The following is a 15,519-nucleotide window of genomic DNA, read 5'->3' as shown; positions in this document are numbered from 1 at the left end:
CCCCCTGAAACGAAGCGCAGCACGAGGGGCCCAGGAGCTGACTCAGTGACCATCCCCAGCTGCAGCTGACAAACAGGAATGCGCCTGTGGCAGTCAGGCTCTGGGTCCCCAGGCGCAGCTGGCGGAAGCCCAGGCGGGAATGAGCCATTCCAGGCCCTTAGCCTAGCCGCCTCCAGAAAGGACAAATGGTTTGACACGGATGTCCAGCACTAGGTGGACATCTGTGTGGACACCAGGCTGCTGCCCTTAGAGCACCACCTCGGCCAGTCTGGGAGTGAGGGGTTACCTCTAATGTTATCGCTGCTGATACTTCAGTGCGTTTCCTCACAAACTTTTTGCTATGCATTGGTATCATAAATAGACAAATAAATAAATACTGGGTTAAAAACCAAGCAGGCTTTCCCATTTTAGACCATATTGTCATTTTCCTCCTCATTGTGATTACCTACACGAATATGACCAGTCATGACATTGGCTGGCCCCTGGCTGCCTGTGGCAACAATGCCCAGCCTGTCACGATATTGGCCAATGCCCCCCATCCACCTGTCATGGTATTTCTGGGCCTGTCGTGATATTGGCTGGTCACAAGCTGCCTGTTGCAACGCTACCTGCTCTGTTGCTGCCTGTTAGTGATACTGTTTAACCCTATACCTGCTTGTTGAGATATTTCTATGTTTTGCTTCTTGATTCATGAATATACAAGATCATGTGAAGATATGTTATGTTATATAAGTACAGGTTCCATGAAGAGGAACTCTCAGAATTGAATTTCACATGTGGCTTGTCAGACATTTGATTGCTTTACATTCTGGCCTTTGCACACAAACGCATGCACACACACTCACTTTCACCAATCTAAGACCACACTGCTCAACCACTTTCAACTGAACATGACCTTGAGTTGTTTTCCCAATGGTGGTTTAAGGTTGACACTTGCATCCCCTCTTGTGTGGCTGCCTTGTGACTCAGTGCACACGCTTTCAAAATTTCTGCCTGAAGTTACATTTTCAACTAAGGAGCTGGTTTTTGTTTTTTCCCGTGAAAAGCTACGTGGTTTGGAAATAGTAATTATAAGGTTGTTTGCTCACCATACTGAGCACTGTCCTCGTGCTTTATTTCAACGAACTCATTTATTCTTGGTAAGTCTGTTATGTAGATTCTATTACTAACATCAGAATTATTCCCTTTACCACATGAGCCAAACCAAGACACAGAGAGGTTGCCTAACTCACCCAAGCACACACAGAGAATGAGAAGAGCCATGACACGAACTCAGGAAGTCTGCCTCTAAGGCCTGTGCTCTTAATCACCAAACCACCATTGCTCTTGTGCTGTTTTCTACATTTTCTATAACGACTGCTATTTTAAATCAGTGAAATAAAAGGTAGTTGGTTAGATGAAAAGACTAGCTAGACCCAAAAGAAATGAGAGTCTAGTGGACAGAATACCTTTTACAGTCGGAAAGATCTGAGATTGTCTCTGCAGTATGGACACTGGCTGCTCACTGGACATCGGAGTGCTTTTCTACATGTTCTAGGCCCAGGGTAACAGCGGAAGCCACGTAACGAGTTCTGACCATTGGCTGTGAGTGGAAGTGGTGCAGAGCACTTCCCGACAGAAAAAAATGGATTCTTCAGTCCAGCGTGGGACTGTCCAGATCTCCGTTCATCTGCCACGGTGATGGAGAAGGCCGCTCGGTCTGGCGGCTGTAGCTACGTGATGGCACAGCCCCCTCAGCCAGCCCAGGTCTGTGAGTAGCTGTAGAAACAGAGACCCTTGTCAGTCCGCCCGGATGTGAACTGTGAGTAGGAAATAAACCGTGGTTGTGTTAACCCACTGAGAGTTCAAGGCTACTTTGTTTCTGACATTATCTGGCTGGTGTAGTCTACAGGTTTCCTTAGTATTTGTGGAAAAGCTGTTTGACTTCTCCGAGCCTCATTTTCTTATTTTTAAAATACGAGCACTAATGCTCTCTTGGCAGAGTTGACAAGAGAAGTAGATGAGAGCTCTTGGTGTGCTTGGCGAGGAGGAGATGCTCAATAAATGGTGACTGTTGTAATTACTCAGTACCACACTACACAAGGGAACAAAAGCTCAAGTGACATCGTATATAAAGAACATGAAGGACTTTTTTAGTGGAGCTTATTATTGGATTCTTAAGCGTGGCTCATAGCTATAAAATAGCGAAAGAATATTTCCAATACAATGCAAAAACAGAGTTATAATTTGTACCCATTTCTCTCAAATCTCTCTCTCTCTCTCTTTGAAATCTAGGATCCACACTCCTGCCTTTTGTTAACTGTAACCCATTTTCCCATGGGAACCCTTCTCTTCCTTCATTCTCAACCAACGTGCTCCAGGTGGGGATTCAGAATCAAATTCCAGAGAGGAACGTGTGACTGAAGGCTAAATCGATTGCCATAGTTCCCTGGCCACAGTGACTGGTTCTCAGAGCCATTGAGATGCAGTGAGAATGCTGGGAATCCTGAAACATTATGTCATTCTTTTCTCATTTGAACCTGAGATGTTGAAATATTCGGAGACATGGTAGCGATCTTGAGCAACAGAGAAGAGCCAGAGTGAGGATAGAACCGACATGCAGGTGAATGGTTCACTGGGGGATGGTTGTGATAGAGCTACTAGGGCCTTCTGACACTGTTCGAACTCCAATCAAGCTGCATCTGAAACAGACAGGAGCATCAGTAGGATAAATTACAACCCCAGTTGTAAGCAGTTAGGGCCGCAGCTGCTATTCACGAAAAAGAGATAAAATCCAGCCTTGAGTATGGTGAGTTTGAGACGCCTGGGAGCACCTACATGGAAGTGTTGAGAGTACCCGAGTGGACCCATCTGGAGCTGAGCAGGCCCCTGGGCTTAGTGCTCGGCACGTTCAGATAGGTCAGCTGAGGAATCCGTGAATAAGTGCTCTCAAACTTTGATTTCAAGGCAACCCTGGTCATCGGAGCACACGTGATGGGCCAGAAAGAGCAACGAGGCATAAAAAAGGCATCTTTTCCGTGTCTGTTTGACTCCATGATCGTAGACAACAGCTTCTCTTGGAACTCACCAACCCCGAATATAGACAGCCCGCGTCCACGTTGCCCAGGACTTTCAATCCAGCACTACCCACTCTACTGAGTTCTGTCTGCATCCTAACAGCAGACCACTCCCCGTGGTCTTTTTCTTTGCTTAATTCCTTCACTCTTCTTACCCAGCCCCCAAACCTCTCCCTTCTGACAGTTGTTGGTCTCTTCTCTGTATCCATGAGCTTATCTCCACTTCGTTAGTTTATTTTGTTCATTAGACTCCACGTGTAGGTGAAATCATATGATACTTATCTTTCTCTGACTGGTTTATCTCATTTAGCATAATGCTTTCCAGGTCCATCCATGCTGTCCAAAAAAAAGGACATTATTTATTTCTTTTTTTATGGCTCAGCAGTCTTCCATTGTGTAAAAGTACCACAGCTTTTTTATCCACTCACCTACTGGTGGGCACTTGGGCTGCTTCCAAATCTTGGCTACTGTAAATAACACTGCAATGAACATAGGGGTGTATACATTCTTTCCAATTGCTGTTTGGGGTTTCTTTGGATACATTCCCAGAAGTGGAATTGCTGGGTCATAATGCATTTCCACTTTTAATTTTTTGAGGTAACTCCATACTGATTTCTACAGGGGCTGCACCAGTCTGCATTCCCACCAGTTGTGCATGAGAGTTTCCTTTTCTCTACATTCTAGCCAGCACTTGTTGCTCGTTGATGTATTGATGATAGCCATTCTGACAGGTGTGAGATGCTAGCTCATCGTGGTTTTAATTTGCATCTCTCTGATGATTAGCGATGCTGAGCATCCACCTTGCACATTTCAGCATGGAGAGGATGGACCAGCAGCCTTTCAAGCACAGATGAAACTAGCTTTGATTGCTGCAGAATCTCACCCATCTCTGCTCCTTTCTTCAGAGAAATTTGGAGGTAATTACACGAATCTCATGGGCTTTTTAAAAGCAGTTTCAATTATTCTCAGGCTCTGGGCTGCTTACTGGGTGTTGCATAACGAATCACCCTCAAATGTATCAGCTTGAAATGACAACAAGAATGTGTTGTCTCTCATGGTTTCAGTGGGTCAGAAAGTAGGAAGCCGCTTGGCTGAGCATTCGGGGTTGAGATCTCTCACAGACTATTGTCTGGTGTTGGGTGAGGCTGGGGTCATCTCGAAAGCTTCTAGCATCTGGGCTGGAAAGATTCCAGTAGCTGGGGGAAGAACACCTGGGCTCCTGAGGCATCTCAGCCTCTCTCCTCGTCCTCCACCCCATTCCCCTCCCCCTCCCCCTCTTCTTCTCCTCCATGTATTTTTTCTACATGGTAGTCTCAGAGTATCTAGATTTGTTACATGGTAGCCAATGGTTCTCAGAGCAATCGCCCCTCCAAAAGCCAGCAGATGCTGTGTTTTTCTAATTTCACCCCGGAAGTCAGACATCACCATGTCTGCCACATTCTGTTTCATCAAGGCAGACAGGAAACCCACCCGGGTTCCAGGGGAGAAATCACAAACTCCACCCTTTGATAGGACAAGTGTTAAACAACTGGTAAACATTTTTAAAACCCACACTTAAGGGGTTGGAAGAACTTTGAACAATTGTTTTTCTCGTATTCAGAATTACATTTATTTAAGTGGTTGCCTATAGAGAATTCCTCTGCAGGCCTAGCTCCATTTTCTAACCCCTCACTCCCAGCCCTGCACTTTGGCACCTGAATCTCCATAAAATTGTACCCTGAGTAGGTGGGGAACGTTGCCTGCATCTTGGAGGGCAGTGACCAAAAAGCCGCATCCCAGATGTGTTTCTGCACCCAGTACTGGTTGTGGTCCCTGCATCTCCCCAGCCACTCTCTAAATGCCGAGAAGTGGGATTCGGGGAAAATGCAGGGGCCTACATGACACCATGCTTCCAGACAAATATGTCATGGAGTTTCTGAAATCTTTTCACATGCTCATATAGGAATAAAAACAAAACACATGTGTGGCCTACTGGGGTCGACAGAAGATTCTGCTAAGGCTAGGAGACAGCTGACCTCAACCCCCACCCGCCTTGCTGTCCAAAAGGCCAAGGGCTTCTCTTCTTTGGTAACCTGTAAGCCACCCTTGGTGTGCTTGTCAGGAACTTGCAAATGACTGCGGAGTGGGTATCTTCAAACAACAGAAATGTACTCACTCATGGAGTGGGAGCATAGAAGTCTGAGATCACGGGCCGGACAGGGCCGGCCTCCCCGGAGGCTCCCTTCCTCCTTCCTGTTGGCGGATCCGGGTGGTGCCTGATGTTCCTTGAGCTGCAGCTAGCACAGCACTCCAGTCTTTGTCTTCATTAAGACTTCATCTTTGTGTGCCCTTTCTTTTTCTTATAAGGACACCAAATACTGGACTCAGGTCCAACCGTAAATTCAGGATGACATCATCTTGAGATCCCCAACAAATGACATCTGCAAAGATCCCTTTTCCAAATAAGGTCGTAGTCTGAGGTTCTGGGTGGACATGCATTTGGGGGATATGCTAGTCAACCTGCTCCCAACGTGGCTTTTCAGTGTTGAAAAATTCTGTTTCCTTATTACTTAAATATTCAAATATAAAACATAAATTCCCCTTGCTTTTCTAATCACATGTAAATCAATCAGTGATGTGCATATATTTTAAATGAATGGCATTAATTTAATACGACGGGTAATGTTCTCTAAGAGTAAACTGTCCTTCACTCCTAGCAGTTGCTCTTACCTGCTATTTGAAGTCTGGTCAAAGTTCCCATTTATTTCTTTAATCACCTTTCTCCCTTCTCACTACTAGGAATTTGGGTCCATACAGCTCTCCACTGATGTAGTCTCTGTGTACAGTTGTGTCCTTTACTTATATACCCTAGACTTCCTGAATTAGGAAGAAACTTCCTCTGAGGCAAAGGCCCAGAAATCTGCATGTGCAGTAAATTGGCTGTTGCCGTGACACCGGCTGCCGTTGGACCACGACTTGAGAAACTCTGCCCTGGAATGTGTGTAAGGTGCTTTTAGGGTAAGGACCAAATGTTTACTTTTATTTTTTCTTCAGTGGCCCAAGCTTAGAGTTTTAGACTTAGTACGGACTAACATGTGGTTAAAAAATACAGTGAAAAAGCACTTTGCCAGACTCGTCCACATAAAATATAAGCTGTTGCATGTGGTTTCTTTCGATTAATTGCGCAATAGTGTCTGGTATTTGAGCAAGCCATATAATAAGGAGCTATAACGTGATACTCCTTCCAAACATGTGGCTTTAGTGTCTAGTGGTTTGAAATCCAGACTCTCAGGTGCGCTGGTCTCAAAAAGCTCTGAAAAGTCATTTTTGAACTTTTTATCCTTCTTCAGCGTCTAAATGAAAATGAAGCATTCCTCACTTCAGCCTGACTTAAAACCCTTCATCTGTGTTCTTAATGAAGTATTACGGAGCATTTATAATGGGTTCCATTGTGTGGCGTATCCACGCAAGAATAACTGTGACCGCTTGCTTAAACCTCTATTTACTTTAGAATTTAATTTTTTTTTTTGCCTGAAGAAAGAGAAAAGTTCATTTGTCTAATGAGGAAAGCAATCAGTAATTGCCCCATTTAGATTGAATTTATAATTATATTTTTAATAGAGTCATTTATATTCATGGATCACAGGGATGTGCAATGGCAGTGTTTTTACCCAGGCATTTATAAGTTAATTCGTTTTTTATTTCTGAAGAAATTTTGCACACCAGATGATAGTTAGATAGATGTCTGTGAAGGTTCTCTCTAACCCTGAGAATTTATGAATTTACATAAAGTAATTTCTGGATGTTCTGAATATTTTTGGATATAATGTCATTTGCTCCCCAGAGAGAACAGTGTTCAGCCCCACATTTGCCTACACAAGGCGAATTTCATAACAGTTTATCTCCATGCATTTTTAAAATGCCACCATTCTTAAGAAATATCAATATTCAAATGAAAAATCAAAAATCGTAACACCCCAAAAGGTTTAGCCTCTCTAATCTGTTAGAAGAGGTGACTAATCTGTTTTACATGTTTTTCCTCCTGTATTGTCCTATTAAAATGTCAGCAGTAACAGAGGTCACCAAACACCCTGTACAGCTAGAGCCAGGGTTTGTGGCATTCCTAATATCCTGAGAGGCTTGGAAGGGCATGTCTGTCTGAAGGCAGAGAAACTTGGAGCTGGAAGGGTCTCAGAGATGGAGCAGGAGAGCACTTTGGAGCACGTGCTGGTTACAGATTTCTCAAGGGCATAATGGTAGAGAGCAGACTGGCTTCTCTCTCAAGGCAGTGCACTTCCCACGGCTTTGAAGGGAGGGAAATGAAGAAGTTGTTTTGTCTGTTCTTCTTTTAGGTAACACTGTCCCCACTGTCCTCCGGCAATCCACCAGGTTTTACGTGCACTTGTTTCTTCTTTCTAGGTTGGTTACCCAGAGGATGCTCCCCCAACGCTTGATGCCCTGCCTCTTGGTATCTGTGCCCTTTGACCTCTCCTCCCTAAGCACAAGCAGAAACTGTGACTTGCCTCTCTAACCAATAGAAAGTCGCAAAGGCGACTGGATACACACGGTTACGTGAATATAATTACCTTACATACAAGTGTAAACTGTTTTGATAGGGGAATCTCTTGCAGCCCACCTAGGCAGACGTGGCTTAGCTGGGTCCACTGCTCACAGGCTGCGGTCAAGTTGTTGGCTGGGGCTTCTGTGTCATCCACTGAGGCTTCACTAGGGGAGGAGCTGCTTCCAAGGTCACGTGGTTGTTGGCAGCCTCCAGTTCCTTGCCTGCGGTGGGACTGAGAGCCTCGGTTTCTTACTGGCTGTTGGAAGGAGGCTATACCCTCTGTGCCTTGTCGTATAGCACTTTCCAGAAGTAGCTCTTGCTTCTTTGAAGTCAGCAGGGAGAGAAAGAGTTTCTTGCTCATATCTAATAAGACCAGAAGGCTCCATTGTTTTCACTTGCTGCATCTAACTGAGGTGAATTGCACCCCATTATTTATGTTAGAATTCTAAAGCCTGTGATTATGTTCACCTTGACAACATCGATGTAAACTCAGTTTGAACTTTTTTTTTTCTTTTCCATGATTCAGGAAATTATGAGAATTCAAACTAATCTATTGTTTTATAAGCCAGGAACCTGTATGGACTATTAAATCAGTCACCAACCTACTACTTGGTCTTTATTGGACCAGAGTATCTGCCGAAGCAATCAAGTTTACTCTTTGACGGGCAGATCAATTTCATTGCCATGCTCTTTCCCCTACTTTCTTCCTTCCCTCTAAATGTTGTGCAAAGGTAAGGCAATGTTGGCACCCGTCCTCCCAAAGCCCACAGTAACCTCCCTCTGCCTTCAAAAGTGTGCATGCACTGTCTTTGCAATGGCCTGTTTTCTTTCCTTCTGCAGATTTTCCTTCCAGTCAGTGATGGATTGGCTTCCTCCTGCCTCCAGCACTAATTAGCATCCCAGCCCTCCTCCTGGTGGAGTCTAAAGTCTTTCCCCAAAACGCCGCCGGCAGAGACAGCAAGAGGAGGGTTCCAGGCTTCAAAATTCATTGACAAAACTTTTGCCACAGCACCAAAGAAAATTTTCTTTCGGTATGATGACATCAGATTTTAGTTTTGACATCACCGAAGAGGCTCTAGAGTTTATTATCGGAGGGTCTCCAAATCCCCCATTTTTTCATTGCATGGAGACTAGTGCTGTTTTGTTTTAGGTGCGTGCAGGGCAAAGCGACAGAACACCAGCAGAGGCCTGAGCCAAATCCGCTGAAGACAGTGTGGCTTAGATGTGCCCCTGACCTTCACCAAGGCTGGGCTTCTCCTGGGAGATACTGTGAATTGTTTTCCTTGTGCCAGGATTATTACAATTTTGCAAGGTAATTCTCAAGATATCATTTACTAAGGATTAGGCTACATACATGTGAACTACCAGTGAACACAATTCAATTTCGATGACGGAAAAGTTTCATTTCTATTCCACTGTCTTCTAGTCCCTTCAAAGAGTTGCTGACTTTTCTATTTTATTTTTATTACATAGAATTCCTTCCTGACTTTCAACCATCTTTTTAGGCTCCTGCTGACATTTAGAAGCCCATCCTTTACCTGCATCCTCCTGACAGGTCCATCCAGCGACCTGGTTAATTTTCATTTCTATGATCAATTCACGTCAAAGGGACAAGTTTCCTACAATTTGGTGATTGCCTTGCTGTTCACTTTGTGAACAAAGGTAGGCTATTATTAAAAATATCAAACGAGACCTACAGCTTCAGATACATACAGTACCTTTAGCTTATTTGAGCATTATTAGACATTCTTTTTTTGCATTTTCTTTGAGGACTTTTGCTCGGGTTTCCTCTATACAGTACATGCACATTGAAATTCTCTGTAGATGACTGAAATTTTTAAAAATGTATTTTCCTCCAGCTACAGAACCAAAATAGTTGAAGGAAGTCACACATCACTTTGCCCTTGATGCCTTTCGAGAGCGTCTGTCGTTAATGTTAGGCTGAGAAGCAAGAGCCTTTCTACTCCCAGAGAAGTTTGGACGCTTCATGTCTACCAATGGGCTGTGCCGGGAGCTTGTGAAGTTGTTCTTTTGAAGAGTAAAGTACTTCCCCACAAAAGAGAAAAGGAACGTCTCCAGAGAACAATGAAAGCCTGGTAAATGTCCTTGGCGCTTCTTAGCAGTGTTCACTCTTCTCACACCAAGGCACAGTTTGCTCCAAGGACATGTCACCCCATTGCTAGCCAAGGTCACCTTCAGTACCCGGCAGTGGCTCACATCCTAGCTGCTGCGGACTTCCTTCTTTTTTTTTTTTTTTGCTATGACAAGGTGGCCGTTCTTTTCTTTCTCTCTTTAACAAAACTTTTCCTCCCCATCTGTATCTGGTGGTACAGATATTGTTGCTTCTCCCTCACCAGCTCTGGCTGAACTCATTGTTCAGCCTATTGTTTCTGACACACAGGCCTCTGCGTGAAGGCTACACATAGACAAGAAATGGCTGGGTCAGAAACCAATAATCAAATCACTGAGCAAGAAGAGGGAGTGGGCCATTCTGTCTTCACCTAGAGACTTAGTTTAATTTCTTCAGTATTTTCTTTGGTTTAGTCTAATTTCAGGCAGCTTGTGATTTTCACATATGCATGTGAATCAGGTTGGCTTTGAATGTGTCTGTTTGTACCCGGACGACCCCAGAGCGGGAGCGCCTTTGTCTTGCCTTGAAACATCCTCAGCGAGTTCTTCCCAGGGCTTTCGCCTCACTTCGGGTTTGCCTCTCCAAAGTCATCGGGAAATTGGTGTGTCTTCTTAACCTTCTATGCAAGGATCCACCTCGCCTTCTAAATAGGAGTTGCAAGCATCAAAAACATTTAAAACTTTTCCTTTTTACATTTTTAAAAAACGTTACCTTTATACATTGTAAAAAAATCAGTTGTCTCAAATCCTTTTTAGAAGGTGGAATATACACAAATGAATAAACAAAACAATTCTATAGACCAGTGTTCCTCATAATTTAATGAGCACCAGAATCGCCTGGAGTTAAAATACAGTTTGCTGAGGCTCTTGCCAGAGGTTCCAATCAAAGTGCTGCTCAGGCTACTGGCTGGTGAACAGTGCTCAGGGCGGCCCCTCCGTTGAAGGAACCCTCCAGCTACGCCTGTACTGCTTCTTCTCAAAATGTTACCCCAATGCAAAGAGCAGTTTGTTGACAAGCATTAAGTCTAGGATGCTCAGTAGACACATAATAAATACATACTTAATAATCACCTAAAATAACATTTGTAAAAATTGTCTCTTGAAAAATTAATGTTGTAAAGTGCACACAGTATAAAAGCTAAAAGAGCACAAAGGGTATATATCACGAACTAAACTCTGCCCCCTTCGCAGAACCAGTCGTGTTAAAGGCCCTTGTTAGAGAGAGTGTGTGCACTTCATGCTTTGGAAGAAGTTGAGAATTGCCCTCCAAATAGCTTATGCCAGTTTACACTTCCAACCCCCCACTCTATGAACCCTTATTTCTCCACATTTCCACGGTGGCAGACAAGATCCCAAATGGCGATCTGCCAATCTGCTATGTGAAAAAGGACATCCATTTTTATTTTCGTTTGTGTTGTAATTATGAGAAGCCAAACGACGTTGACTAGGAAGACTGTGGACAGTCTATTAGTTTGGTGCAGATGAATGGCTGGTTTATAAATTCTAGCTCATAATTTCTTTTAAGCAAAATGTCTGCTCTTCTTGTTCACCTGATGAATTCTTCCTTTTATTGAACTTTGCCTCAAACAGGGCTTCACCTCTTTTTGAATGAACAGAAGCAAATACGGCATCGCCCATGGTCTGCCCTCTCCCTAATTTCCCTAAATTTGATGTATGTGGCCTTCCTTCACAAAACTGATGTCTTAGATATAGGTTTGTTTGTAGTATCTTACATGGAAAATGATACATCTCCAAAGCTAAGTTTTGCTTGTGGTAAATGACAATGTATAGAGAAACTAAGACTCTAAGAAATTAAAGAAAGTGTTGAGTATCACGCACATACCAAAACTAAATTTTCTTTAGCTTGTTTATTGCTATTCACTTGAAACAAATACAGGCACGCACACACACACACAATTAAGACTGCTTTTTGAAATCAAATGCATTTCCTGCCTTCTTCTTTCCTCAGTACTCTTACGACTAGCCTATTTATAGCTCAGGAAAGGAAAAAGCTCCACTGGAGGCAGGAAAACCAAGTTCAGAAAGAATAGGAGGAAGTGTGCCTGCCATTTAGCCAAACAACCTTTAATTCATTGAGCTCAAAGCTCAGCAGCTTCACTGTTGTTGTTAGGCGTAAACAGCTTGCAAATTTGATTTTTTCCCTCTTCCTATTTTTGAACTGGATTTGGGCGATGGAGGTAATGACGGCATTGTAGAAGAGAGAAGAGGAATCTCTAGGTGTTTCAGCACGTGGAAGAGAAGCTTGTTAGGGGTTGGTGAAGTAGAAAGAAAGAGACGACTCAACAGAGCGATGCAGTTGAAATGATTCCACGCCTGGGAGGTAAGGTAAGTGTCCTTGTTAAGACGGTCCATGGTGTCCCCATGCACATCGTGAACTAGGATCTTAGCTGCAGACAGTGGACAGGATTTGAAGACAGACCCTCCTACAACTTTTCACTGAGCTTTGCTTACAGCTCTGAAGCAATGTAGAAGTCAGCCTCAATGATGAAATATACAATTTTTAACAATAACAAATATTTTTTTAAAGTAGCTGTTTCCTTAAGGTGACTTTATCTCTGCTAAATTTTCCTTTGTTTCATCATTACCAGGGCATTAAAAATCAAAGTCATTTCATTGAGGATCATTTTAAAAAATAATTTCTGGAAATTCGCCAGTTTTTTCTTTCTCGAAGTGCTGGTTAATAATCCATGTACCGTTTCTTTGATCAAATATGGCTTAGAACATTTACCTGGCTGTCAAGCGCAAATGATCAATGTTGGAAAAAGATATTTTAACTAACATTTTAATTTTGTGTGAAGATAGAGTGTTTTTTTCTCTTTTTCTTTTTTCAACACAAAGCTCCTTCTCCTGCACATTCATTTTCAGATAACAGAGAAGCTTTTCGAAGCCTCAGGCACAGTATTGAACAACTCCAGCGTGAAAAGCTGTTCACCATAATTATTTACACTTAAGTTATTATTTCAAAGCATTGGTTCGGCATGTATTTTCCGAGGGCCCTGAAAAACGTCACTCGGTTTGGCAGTGAAAGGTCGAAAGGGAATGGATGGAATCCAAGAACCCTTGACGTTGCCCACAAAGACTTGAAAAACTCCTGGGGGCAGCGCACATTCTTTTCACATTCCTTCACCTCAAAGGGATGCATCTGTGTGAATGATGCCCCATCTTTGCGTTCACTGCTGAATAGTGTCCACATCTGTGTCCTGGAATAACTTGGTTAATGTTACCACAATGTGGAACAAAGGAGTATGGTTCTGGTGGTTTATTGGAAAGGAAGAACAGAAGGAAATACGTTGCTATTATTTTGCCTTCTCCCAGATTGAGATTGGTATGTTTAGAATCTAAGATAGCAAAGCTGGAGGTCAGAAAAGTTGAGCAAGGCAGTCTCTCACTGGCCTGGGAGGCCAAGGCTTGGTCTGTCTTAGTGTGGATGTCAGTGGCTGTTTTCTTCCCTGAGAGAATCTAAAGGTTATTTTTTTTCTGATTAGATCATTATAATTTATTCCATGGAAACTGCAGCAAAATATAAATATCCTTGAATAGAAGGAGCAATGTTTTTTAGTTAAACTCAAGTTGCTAAAAATAGAGGGAAATAAAATTACTCTGGACAAATATGCTGGACTTGAAGAATTGAAGAGAGCAAAGTCTTAGCACTTATTTCCAGGACACTCAGGCACTGCAATGTCTGCTCTGCACACACTGTATTATTTCCGCAAAGCCTGGTCTAAGGTAACCTAATTAGCTGCCACTCCCCGTGGGTCTAGTGACAGAGACGTTGCCTACAGTGAGCCTGCGAACACTGAGCTCCTTCCCCTCACAGTTTCAAAAGAAACTTTCTCATTTGACACATTTGTATCATTTACTTTGTGAGAATAAACATGTTTGAAATACTATTGAAGATGTAAATAACAGGTAAAATGGTAAGTTATATATTTTATTCCAAGAATGTATTTTTTCACATTTAGAAATTTTTTGTTGCTGTTTATTGGTTTCTGAATACCCACAGATGCCTCTAAGTGTATCCATGAAATGCCAGTTACTTAAAATAGGTTTCTCGGCGATTGCTTCATAGTTTCACAGGTTTCTTGATGAATTGTCAAAGTCCTGAGACTATTTCGTGTTATTAGAACTTGCTAATTTGTGGAGGGGCAGGGGGAGGGTATGGCATTTTTTAAAACTTCTCTATCAATTAAATAGAAATTTATTTCTTGGTTTCCAGCATAACTGCTATAATCACTATGTGTTTACAGGTTACATAGTATAGCCACCCCTGGCCCTCACATTTAAATGTAAGTGAAATCAGATTGCTGAGGACATGTTTGGGATGGTGAGAAATTTGGATGTCAGCAAATGAATCCATCACTTGTAGGAGGTGATGGAGAGGGGAATAGGGAGAATCATGCCTAGGTCAGGCAGCCCTGCCTTCCTGGCCTGAGGCTGTGTGGGGAGAGGACATCGCATACTGATTTTCGTGCCTGTAACCCCTTAAATCTAGATGGTTGGCCTCTGGAGGTTTTTCTCCTAGGCTCTCAGCCCCTCACATCCTGTATTACAGGTCAGCAAGAGTACTGTACCACCAAGCCATGTTTATTAAATTCTCCTACTTATAATACAATCACAGAGGACACGAGACATCCTAAATAGGGAATCAAATGAACGAGGTAGAGAATGAATACCAGATAAGAAAAGCCTGGTCCAGGCGGGCTCTTTGTGGAGGTATGAGGTTGAGCTGAGCCTTGAAGGACAGAAGGAGGTCCGATGGGAACAGCAGGAGGCGAGAGCGCCCAAGACCAGAATGGAGCCTTGTGCCTGGGCGGAAATGGGAGTGTCCTGGCGTTGCTGGGTGAAATGCAGAATTCCCATTTGGATGTGAATTTTGGATATCTACTTGTTTGTTAAGTAAAGGTGTGTTCTGCTGCACAGGGGTGTATGAGGCCCATGGCATTGGACCTACTTATACAAAACGCTGTTTGTTGCTCACCTGATTCACATTTCCCCGGGTGCCCTGTTTTTAGTTCCTGAATACAGCAACTATTCCAGGGAACTGTGGGTCCACTGGCTTGACAGGGGCACATGGAGCAATGGAGGAGCATCGGGGGGAGGCTGGGGTCAGACCGTGATGGCACTGTCATGCCAGGCTAAGCAGTTCAAAACCTAATTTAATGACACTGGGGAGCTACTGAGGAGTCTTGAAAAGGGAAATGACATCAACATGGTCTGCCCATTTGGGGCAGGACCGGAAGGCAAAGTGAGCCAGTCTCCAAAGCCTGGTGACAATAGAGAGAAAGAAACCAGATGGAGGCACAATAGAGAGCAAATCGACTTGTTTTGTAAACCAATGGCCTATGGTTATAGAAGACGAGGAAGTGTTAGAAAGGAGGGTACGTTTCATGTCCATTTGTAGGAAACAGCCAAGCAAAGAGATGGCAGCACGTCGGGGCGTTGGTGAGGGAGATGAGGAGTTTGGTTTCAGACGTGTTAAATTTGAGGCAGTGGTGGGATAACTGGGTATCAGTGATGAGAGGACAGGTGGAGTGGGGAGCAGCTCCGGAGGGAGGCGGGAAGCAGGGATGATAACGACGGCCAACAGGCATTGAGCCTTCGCTGTGTGCCAGGGCCTTTGTATCCATTCTACGGTGTAGCGCTCACGGCCACCGATGAGCAGTTCCCACTGCTAGCCACATGTCATCGAGGAGAAAACAGGCTCAGAGAGGTTGAGTGATTCGTCCATGGTTACCCAGCTAGGGAGAGACAGATGGAAAATGGAACCCAGAG

At 43.6% G+C, this 15,519-nt stretch overlaps 1 protein-coding gene across 4 annotated transcripts in view; it reads left to right on the top strand.

The window, feature by feature from the left end:
• Window positions 1-8,531: 8,531 nt before the first annotated feature.
• The window catches only part of RASGRP3 (RAS guanyl releasing protein 3), a 106,855-nt gene continuing 99,867 nt past the window's right edge, over window positions 8,532-15,519 (top strand). The window contains exons 1-3 of one of the 4 annotated variants that reach the window (XM_037066584.1): window positions 8,532-8,627; window positions 8,747-8,908; window positions 11,925-12,072. The gene's annotated coding sequence lies outside the window, so the exon portion shown is untranslated. Of the gene's footprint in view, window positions 8,628-8,746; window positions 8,909-11,781; window positions 12,073-15,519 lie in introns of those variants that run through there. The other 3 variants (XM_037066589.1, XM_037066582.1, XM_037066588.1) reach the window with 3 other exon arrangements.

The sequence above is a fragment of the Sturnira hondurensis genome, unplaced genomic scaffold (assembly GCF_014824575.4).
Source record: "Sturnira hondurensis isolate 20B ecotype Veracruz unplaced genomic scaffold, ASM1482457v3 Scaffold0016663, whole genome shotgun sequence".
In the NCBI taxonomy this organism is placed as follows: domain Eukaryota; kingdom Metazoa; phylum Chordata; class Mammalia; order Chiroptera; family Phyllostomidae; genus Sturnira; species Sturnira hondurensis.
Note: the sequence above shows the minus strand (reverse complement) of the source record. Positions and strands in the feature narration are given on the sequence as shown.